The sequence below is a fragment of the Pinus tabuliformis genome, chromosome X (assembly GCF_031772625.1).
Source record: "Pinus tabuliformis cultivar Carrire ecotype Pingquan chromosome X, CPIR1, whole genome shotgun sequence".
Lineage (NCBI taxonomy): Eukaryota > Viridiplantae > Streptophyta > Pinopsida > Pinales > Pinaceae > Pinus > Pinus tabuliformis.
In genome coordinates this window covers 215,835,656-215,844,286 of record NC_142308.1, presented here as the reverse complement: position 1 = coordinate 215,844,286, position 8,631 = coordinate 215,835,656, and positions in this window count along the sequence as shown.

The following is an 8,631-nucleotide window of genomic DNA, read 5'->3' as shown; positions in this document are numbered from 1 at the left end:
ACCTATAAGATGTCCTGTAGCTGCCTCTCCCTTAAACTTTCATACTTTTTTCTCAACTTTGAAGCATAAGGGATGTTGAAATGAGTGGAGAAGGGTGGTAGGGAATGGTAGGTGAGAGATGTTGCCTCTAGGTATGGTTCCTCTTTCCCTCTTCCCTCTCTCTTCTGTTTTTTTTTTTTTCTCTTCCTTTTTTCTTTTTGTAATATGTATATTTTTGAATTGATTTCCTTAATGGATGCATGGGTGACATGGTGATGAAAGGAATGGATATGGTGTGGTGGAGTAAATGGTTTTTCATCCAGACATAGGATTGTGTCATCACCTTGCTCTTGAACTTTCCTTCTTGTGGTTTTCAAGGTAACTGTCATTCCTACAGGAAACTCTTGTAGAAATACAGGGAATCCTGTAGAAAGCACAGAGTTTGAATGAGATGAGATGGAGGGGTTTTTAAATGGAGGACTAGGTGAATAGTGGAAGATATGAGATGGGTGGATTAAAAAATGGCTCTTGTAGGTCCTGCTATCCCTCTCATGTTGTCCTTATCCTCCTCTTGCTGACCTGCAAAACAAAATTTCCATCTTTTGTATCTTTTCTCTTTTTCTCACTCTTTTTTTTTAAACAACTAGTCTGCCTCCAAGGAGGTTTTCATCCTAGTTGCCTGACCTGGGTGCCTCAAAAGAGGTTTTCACCTAGAGATATTTTTACTTTTCCTTCTCCTTTTTTTAAAACAACCTTGGGCCGCCTCAAGGGTTTTTCAACCCAACAATCGGACTTAGGTGCCTCATGGAGGTTTTCACCTGAGTCTCTTGATTTTTTCTCTTTTTCCCTTTTTTTTTTGTTTATTGTTTTTCATTTTCCTTCATTTTTTCTTCTTCAGGGACTTCGTGGGGTGGAAGCTGAGATGTGCTCCACCACCATCACTATCTTGCTGATGCTATTGATGAATTCTTGCTTTGACAAGGGCTTCTTGTAGATCTTTAATCTATAGCCATTAACAAGCAAAGGGATAGCCTCTGGATCAATGGTTCTTATCTGCACAGCACCATTATCATGACACTTTTCTATTACATAAGGCCCTAACCATCTAGTTCTTAACTTGCCTTTGAAATCCTTGTACTGGGAATCATACAACAAAGCCCAATCACCTTCTTGAAACTGTTTATCTTTTATATTCTTGTCATGCCAAATTTTCCTTTGAACTTGAGTCACTTCTGTCTGCAGGAGGGTTTGCATCCTAAATTCATCTAACCCATTCAGTTGGAGAAGTCTTTCTTGTTGTGACCTAGTGATATCCAGATCCAGTTGTGATGCCATCCTTAAGGTGTTTTATTCAAATTCAATGGACAACATGGATTTCTTCCCATAGACTAGCTCATAAGGGGTAAAGCCATTGGTGGTCTTCCAGGTGGTATTGTAGGCCCATGTGGCCTCAACTAATATGTCTTCCCAATCCTTTATGCTGTTGCTAATCACCTTGGTCAGAATTCCTTCCAGTGCTCTGTTGGTTACCTCCACTTTCCCATTAGCCTATGGGTGGTAAGGAGTGGATGTTCTGTGCTTGATCTTGTGTTGGCTTAACAAATTTTCAATCATGTGAGATGTAAATTGACTGCCTTGATCAGTTACCAATTCTCTAGGGTACCCAAACTTATAAAACACATTTCCTTAATAATTCATCTACTTTTCCTTCTGTTTCTACATTGATGGCTTTGGCTTCAACCTATTTGGTTAAGTAATCAGTGCACACAATGATGTACTGCTTCTATTTGGATGGAGGGTCAATAGCCTGATGAAATCCATGCCCCACTTGTCAAATGGCTCAAAAGTCACTTGAGGTTGCAGAGGCATATCATCCCTTGGGGTAGGTTTCCCCATCCTTTGGCACCGATCACACTGACTGGTATACCTCCTCACATCTTGGTGAAGAGAGGGCCAGCAATAACTAGCTTGTAGTACCTTAAATGTTGTTCTTTTGGCCGCAAAGTGACCTCCACAAGGCCCATCATGACAGGCTAGGAGGATGTCGAAGACTTCCTCCTCCCTGACGCATCTTCTTATAATTTGATCTAGACCTAGCTTGAAGAGATTTCCCCCAATCCAAGTGAATGGGGCACTCTTCCTTATGATCTTGCTCTTCTCCTTGGAGGATAAGTTTGGTGGAAACTGTGCATACACCAAGAATTTTGTTATGTCAACAAACCATGGAGAGAGAGATGAAATGGTGAATAAATGTTCATCTGGTAACTAATAATTAACCATTCCTTCCTACCCTTCACGCAAAGTCAATCTGGATAAAAAAATCCGCAACAACATTCTCCTTGTCAGGCTTATCAATAATAGTAATCAAACTATTGCAATAAAAATAACCATCTAATAATCTAAGCATTTACATCAGTTTTATTCATAAAGTATTTAATTTCAGCATGGTCAGTATGTACAAGTTTTTGGTAACTGGTAATGTAATGCCTAAATTTATTCAATGAATGCACAACAACTAGGAGTTCTTTTTCAGTCACTGTGTAGTTCATTTTGGCTTTTGACAAATTCTTACTAATGAACTAAATGGCATAAGGTAGCTTGTCATCTATCTGGCCTACATCGGCATGTATATGAAAAGGAAGAGCCCAATTTGGGCCTTGGAGAATAGGTGCAGTAGTAAACTTATCCTTTAGGGTGTCTGAGGCTCCTTGGAAGCTTTCTGACCATAAAAATTCAGAGTATTTGGCCAATAACCCAAATAAAGGAGAAGCTAACTTGCTGAAATATTTTATAAATCTCCTATAGTATCTGGCTAAACCTAAAAAACTTTAGACATCCCTCTGTTTTTTCATAGTCGGGACCCTTTTGATGATGGGTATCTCATTTGGGTCTACCTGCAGTCCTTCCTAGGATATCGAGTGACCTAGAACAGTCCCTGCAATCATCAAGAACTCACATTTTTCGGGACTAAGGGATAAGTTCATTTCAATGCATTTTGTTCGGCACCTTGCCCAAGTTAGAGAAAGCCTCTTGGAAATCACACCCATAGGGTGTAAATTCATCCATATAAATTTCCAATGCATCATGGACTAGTTCTGCAAAGATACTCAGGACTACACTCTGGAAAGTGGCAGGGACATTGCACAGACCAAAAGGAAGGACCTATAAGTGAAAGTACCCCAAGGAGAGGTGAAGGTGGTTTTATCTTGGTCCTCTGGGCTAATCTAGATTTGATTATACCCGCTGAACCCATCTAAGACAGAGAAATTTTTTTTCCCTGCCAGGCTATCTAACACTTGGTTAATGAAAGGTAAAGGGAAATGGTCCTTCTTTTTTGCTTTGTTTAATTCTCTGTAATCAACACAAATCCTCCACTTTCCATTTTTCTTTGGAACCAGCATCAAAGGAGACACCCACTCATTATTCGAGATAGGGTAGATGAATCCTGCATCCAGCATCTTTTGCAACTCTTCTTTGACTGTATCCTTGAGAGCTGGATTCATTCTCCTTTGGGGTTGTCAGACTAGTTTGCAACCTTCTTTGATATAAATGTGGTGAGTACACACCGAGGGGTGCACTCCCTTCATCTCTTTGTAATTCTAAGAAAAGGCATCCAAATACTCTCTTAGCATATTACATAAGTCTTCTTCTTGTTATACAGAAAGAGAGGGGTTGATTTCTAGTGTTAATTTAGGGTGGAATTATATTGTATTGACATGAGTAGGGTTTGAATGATCAGCTAAGCATAGATCAATCTGATGGTTGTTCTTGGTTTCCTTCACTACTTCATCTAGAGACAAGGTGTTGGGAGTTGGATTTTGGAGGATGTGTTCAATCAAATCATCTTCATTAGGTTGTCCTCCTCCCATGGAAGTTTTTAGGGTAGAGAGTTTGGCAGAGTAGAATTTCATCTTCCTCCTCTTCTAGCCATAAAGGTAATTCATGTTCTAGATATGGTTGAGCAGGAGGGTACAAGACCAACTAATTAGATATATGCCCATTTTTGATAGTCATGTTTCCAGCTCTGCAGCTAATGTAGGCATCGACAGTGGCTAACCAAGGCCTCCCAAGTATGAGAGGATAACCATTAAATTTGGTCTTAGGCTGGAGAACTAAGAAGTTTGCAGGGTACTCCCAAGAGTCAATGGAGACCATCACATCCTCAACAATCCCCTCAAGGGATATTGTGGATCATTCTGCAAGCTGCAAGATTGTCGTGATCTTTCTTAATGAACCCAGGAGATTCAGCTTGAGAATGGTGTTCTTAGACATTACATTAATGGCAACCCCTAGATCAATCAAGGCATGTGGGACAATGGTGCCATTGATGTGTACATCTACTACAGGCCTCCCATGGTCTAAATACTTTGGGAAAATTACCTATCCCAGCATTAATTCAAACAAATTTCCAATGACATTAATGGTAGGGATGTCTCTTTTTCACCTCCCTTGATGTTTGAAACACTTCTCTTTAATCATTTTGTTGTAAATAGGTACATCCTTAATAGCTTGGAGAAGTGGGATTTTGACACATAGATTTTTCAATTCACCCAAAATTTCATTCTCTTCTAGGGTAGGTTGGACTAGACGAGTTAATATTTCAGGAAAGGGTGGTGGATGCATTGTAGGCATACTTTTCTCTCTTTCTTCCTCACTCTCCCTAGGTGCAAATGGAGGTTGATTATCCAGAAGCACTCTCCTAGATCTAAGTTGATTTCTTGAATTTCCACAGCATAAGCAGGGTAGGATGCCTCTCCATTGTAGGCTTGCTATGCATGTCTGTTGTTCGGGTTCAGATTTGGTTGGGCAGGTGTGGTGAAGTAAAATTATGAGTGCGGACACAAACAATTCCTCTAGCCCGATAATGGGTCTAGCCACAACTGATACATTCTATGGATTATTTCCTTAGGTTAGAACCAATTAAGAGGACCTACCTCTTAGTACGCTTATCCCGTTTGATGATGTCCTTTCTTGCTCACTCCAGTTATCTCTCGTTTCCTTCTTCAAACACCTGAAACAATTAAACAACAACAAACAACAATTGTGATAATAGAAAAATTATAACTCAACCTACCTAACAAGTCAAGAAACATTAAGCCATGAACATGTAAGATGACACACCATGTAGGAAATCAATCAATAGTTGCATATATATTGAATCAAGAAGAGATTACAACCATTGTTTTGACGTTGTCTTTCTCCTCCGACAAAACCAGGTTCCCACACACTTCTACTAGCATTCCATGATGGCCTCAACAATGATAGTTTTAAGGCTCTTCCCTTTAGGCTTCACCCTAAATCAAATTCAAACTTTTCCCTCACACAACTAGAGAGCTACAACTATGAATAACTTGCTGTTTACTCCAAACTTAATAAGCACTAGCACACTAACATTAACACTTCAACACTAACACTAACACTAGCTTGTGCTTCGGAAAAAGGGAGGTTTATATAACATGAATGGATGGGAGATGAATTCTCTTCACATGGGAGAAGGTCTTATCTCTTGAGGTATTTCCATCCTTATAAGGGAAAGGAGCCCAAACTGACATCCTCGACTCCATTCGGCCAAACCATTTACCAGACTTCCGTTACGAAGCTTGTAGAGCTAGAAGCTTCGACTCTTTATTTAAAACACTTTCCATAAGAGGACCGACGTGACTGGAACAAAGCTCAGTTGCTCTAGTCGGCACTAGGGACAGTGTTAATCCTTACATATCGGCGTGAGGAGGACAAGGGCCATTAGCACCGTTCTTGTAAACTGGGGAAAACAGAAGATTTTGTGGAAATGGTGCAAAAGGGAATTGTTCTGCTCATGAAGAGGGGCACAACGAGAGTTTCTTCATGAAGGGAAAGCATATAGGGTTCACTATATAGGTCCTCCAAGATCAAGGAATGAGGAGTATAGGGATTGTGACAAGATGTTGTGTAATAGATGCCCCCTAAAGCGTGAAGGCTGAACTAGAGTGAGGGATGAAATGCTTTATGAATCAATGCGGGGAACCGTAGCATGTTGTAGGAAAACCTAAAGCAAGTACAAATACATATACATAACTAAAAACTCTATCAAATGATACATGAATCGTGATATGGATGCATCTATCCAGAGAATGATCATGAAAACGAATCCAGGCATGGGCACAACCATCTATTAAAGAGGATCATAATGAAACCAAGGTATGGTCGCAGCCATCCAATAATGAGAAGGATCACATATGATAACTCATGGTATGGTCATAGCCATCCATCTGAAAGAGACATGTATATCAACATAACCATGTCACATCACTTCGCAACCTGGACTTTTGTGATCTAAGTCTAGGGTCTTGTGCTCCAACACGACCCGATCAAAGTATAGATTCTAACATGTGAATAGATGTTTTGACATCGAACATGCTAGAATGTTGCTTGATTATCAGTCAATGATGTAAATTGTTAACAAGCGCAAGAGAAACCACCAATAATGATAATGGTACTCAAGGTACTATCAGCACAATTCACGGAATGTGAATAGAGGAACTGAAATCGAGCACCCATGAAATCACTCGATCGAAAGCCAATGATGTGAACTTCTCATAGAGTGCAAAGAAATTTCCATTAGGAAATGCAAGCTCTAAGGTAATGGAAGGGAGTCTCTAGGTCAACTTCCCGAATAATGAGTTGAAGTCGATAGGAAGCGACTGTGTCGAAGGAGGGCCATAATGTATCCCACATCATCGACACGAGACAAAAGGATGCAAAATGATTTTGGATGATACAGAGAATCAGAGGTAAGTGTAACTGCAGAAGGACAACTCTTGAACATATCGGCGACATGACTGGAAGTTTGGCAGCTTTTGGATCCATAGGATCGGTGGTCATGATGACATGGTAAAGATAAAATGGAAGGAAAAAATGAATGGCCCAACCCAGGAAGGTCAATGAAAAAGGAGGATATCCCATCCCAACACGAAGCAGAAAGTGTAATGTTCAAGAGTTAGATGCCGACACAACGGATTAGATTTCCAAATTTTCCCCCACCATTTCTGGTAGGTACCCCAATTATTTTTTAATCACAAGCTTGAAGGGGATAGCATATTCTTGCACTGTAAGTTCATCCTTCGGATGAATCTGACCTAGTAAGTTTAACAAGCCCTAGGAAGGAGAAGCTCATGTTCATCATGGTGACGAATCCGATGTCCTTTACTATTTTAACGAGTCTGACAAAGGTGCAACTCGGTATCTTTTTCATGTTTAGAGAGTTCAAAAAAGACACAAGAAAGAAAACTCCACATGGTCCCTTTTTGTATATTTGTGTCTCTTGAGCCCGAAAAGGTAGAAAACGATACTTGAGAGAACCGCTTGACCATTTCAGTCAAGGAGTACCTTTTTTGTAAATAATGCATCCCAGCCCGAAAAAGGGATAAACTTATACTGGGTGCACGACGTTTCACATCCGTTAATCAGTTCAAAATGACAAGAGCTCGACAATCTTTTCGTGTTTAAAGGGTCGGAAAAGAGCTTGAAAGCAGACTCCCCATTTTTATTCTCTTTTATGAGTCAAATAATGAAAAAATACTCGGCGATATTTTCATCTTTTACAAGTCAGAAAAGAGCTTAAAGGTGACTCATCCTGGATGAACGAGTGGTATAAAGGGTAGAAACTGGTTCCAGAAATGGTGGAACTGATCAAAACACTTAAAGGTCAAGAGGCTAGCTAGCAAAACCACTCATTACTATGGTTCCTCAGGAAAGGAAAAACAACCAAGTGAAAGCATATGATCGGCCAAAGAGATGGTGGCAATGGAATAAAACAATCAAGGCTTATCTAGCAAAAATCAGCTGATAAAAACAACAATCACAAGATGTAAATTGGGCATGGGTTCACTTTTACACAAGCTTGAACCATCAAGAACTTTGCTTGGATTCAGTTTCATGTTTACACAAGATTGAAATGAAAAACTATGCTTGCTATAAGTTTGCATGCCCCCAACACCAAGCTTCATTTCATTCAATTAGGTGAATAGAATGAAGGTTCACTTTGAGATCCAGGAAAGACTTGACTGGGATTTTATTAGATCTTAACCAAAGACTCGATCTGGAAAAGGAATTTGTTTCATTTTTTAACGAGGTTGACACATTAAAAGAACTATCCTCGGAACCCTTGTTTCATTTTTTAATGAGCTTGACACAAGACAAAGAACTATGCTCATGAACCTTGTTTCATTTTTTAATGAGCTTGATACAAGACAAGGAACTATGCTCATGACTCCTTGTTTCATTTTTTAACAAGGATGACACAAGAGTAGGAACTATCCTCACACCTCTGTTCATGAACCATACGAACAAGGCTCCCAAGAGGTCTTCACTAGACGGAAGAACCATGCTCTAGGAGGAATACATGTCAATCGGTACCATAAACAGATTGGGTTCCAATGCCCCAAGTGCATAATGTATTATACCATCTGCGTGATCATCAGCAGACGCGGAGATGGAATAGGTAGCCACATAATTGACCTGTGGTGGGGAAGGTACTGCTTGCAAACAAGAGCCGATAGGGGACAATGGCTACAAAGGAGGTGCCTGGTGACCAATGAATGACAATTGATCAATGATCACTATTCTCCCTTTATGTGGAAAACAAACCACACTAAAAGCGAAGAAACAAGAGCT